Here is a 2,038-nt window from a genome sequence, read left to right on the forward strand (position 1 = left end):
AGTAACCAGATACCAGCAAAGGCAAAGGAGTGGAATCATCCTTGTAGCCTCCAGAAGGAACGCAGCCCTGTCAACGCCTTGATTTCAGCCCAGTGAAACCCATTTTGGACTTCTATCTTCTAATGTGTATATCATTTTAAGTCTCTACATTGTGATAACTGTTTCAGTAGTATCAAGACCTACCACATAAGATGATTACATCCTTAAGCACAGTTGACCACAAATCTCTTCTTCTGATCATTTCAGGACAATAGATGGTTCCTCTGATACTCCTTCACCTTCCGTAACTACACCCATTCCCCAAGTTATTGACACTGTCTGTGGCTGAGAAAGGGCTGCTGTGCCTGAAATCTGCCACTAAGGACCACTTCTTTCCTTTGGGCAAAAGAAGAGGAAGGAGAGGTATGTATGTGTATGTGTGTGTAGATGAAGTCAATATAAAACTTAAAAAATACATGATGAGATAATATTTCCCCTGCTCAAACCCAGAACCTTCAGCCTGGAAAATTGAGGAAAAGGGTTGTTGCTATGGAAACAGCATCCCTTTGCTTCTGGTTTTCTCCTTTGTGTGGCTTTGCCACCCAACACTCAGCTGAACTGCATCATGATGGATTCAGGAATATCAGGAGGTAGGAGTGTTCTTGTCATATTTCCTCCTTCTCCCCTTTTGCCTGTCCAGAGAAGGACTCATTGATGCTGAGTCCTGACAGCATTGCTTCTTGTATATAGTGTAGTGGTTATATTGTTCAATATGGCTCTCCCTCTCCAAGGCCATTGAAACATGGTTAGATGGGAACATGCAGATAGAATTGGTTAATCTACCCAACAGAGGTCTTACCAGTTTCTCCATTATACCAGGTTTAAATTGAACAGCTTCAGGGACAGAAATTTTGGAATCTTGCTATCAACAAGAAAGAAAGAACAGAGAATGCAGCATGTGTCCTTTGAAACCAGTGATTCCTATGCCTTCTGAGATGAGGCCTACAGGATAACACCTGTAGCCAGACTCAATGGAAAACCAGAGACCTGATATGCAGCAGAGCTGACCTGGGACAGCTGCCCCTGGAGGACTGGTGGGGAGATGATGTAATTGGCAGGACTAAGGAAGCTTTGTAACACTGGCCTAAAACCACGAGGTTGAATGTTGAAAGGCCTGGGAACATACTTCAGATGCTGTACTAAATGAGAAATTGTATCTTGTTTCCAACCTGTTCACTTCCCTAATAAACCCACTAATTGTGAGTATGATTCTGTAAGGCCTACCTGTGTGGCTATTGCATTGCATTTTGGACCCAGTGGAGTAGAAAAGAAGCGCAGTTGGAACTGTTAGAAAGATGTGTGGGAGCATGGGGAGCAGGAGTCTCCTTATGAGAATTGGTTTTGTTTTGTGGTTACTGTTGAGGGGGGCAGGTCTCCTTCTGGAATTAGTAGAGGTCAGACTCTGTCTCCATATGACCTTCATTCTTTTTATACTAGGGATTATATCATAGCTTTTAAATCTTTAAGCTCTGCCACTGGTTGTGATGGACTCTGAAGTCCAGATAGCACAAGGCAGGAGGAAGCCTACTTATCTAGCCCATTAAACAATTGTTGTTGTTATGTGCCATGAGTCGCTTGTGACTCATAGCGACCTTATGTATAACAGCCCTAAACTCTGCTCTGTCCTGTGCCAATCGCACCATCTCTGATACAACATCCTGATTACCCCAGTCGCTGAATCAATCAACCTCATAGAGGGCCTTCCTCTCCTGCGCTGTCCCTCTACCCTACCAAGCATGATGTCCCTCTCCAAGGACCGGTCCTTCTTTACAACATGTCCAAAGTACGCTAGACGGAGCCTCAGAATCCTTTTCCAGGATGAATCTGTTTGTTTTCCTAGCAGTCCATGGTACCCTCAATACTCTTCTCCAGCACCAAAGCTCAAAGGCATCAATTCTCCTTCTATCCTCCTTAGTCATTTCCAACTCTCTAATGCATAACAAGTGATTGCAAAGACCATGGCTTGTATCAGATGCACCTTAGTCTCCAGAGACACCGT

At 44.0% G+C, this 2,038-nt stretch overlaps 1 protein-coding gene across 2 annotated transcripts in view; it reads right to left on the bottom strand.

The window, feature by feature from the left end:
- VSNL1 (visinin-like 1) overlaps positions 1-2,038 on the bottom strand; it is a 114,532-nt gene that overhangs the window by 78,664 nt on the left and 33,830 nt on the right. The gene's annotated exons all lie outside the window — the stretch shown is intronic.

The sequence above is a fragment of the Elephantulus edwardii genome, unplaced genomic scaffold (genome assembly GCF_000299155.1).
Source record: "Elephantulus edwardii isolate Elephantulus edwardi_28Jun2011 unplaced genomic scaffold, EleEdw1.0 scaffold00009, whole genome shotgun sequence".
Taxonomy (NCBI): domain Eukaryota; kingdom Metazoa; phylum Chordata; class Mammalia; order Macroscelidea; family Macroscelididae; genus Elephantulus; species Elephantulus edwardii.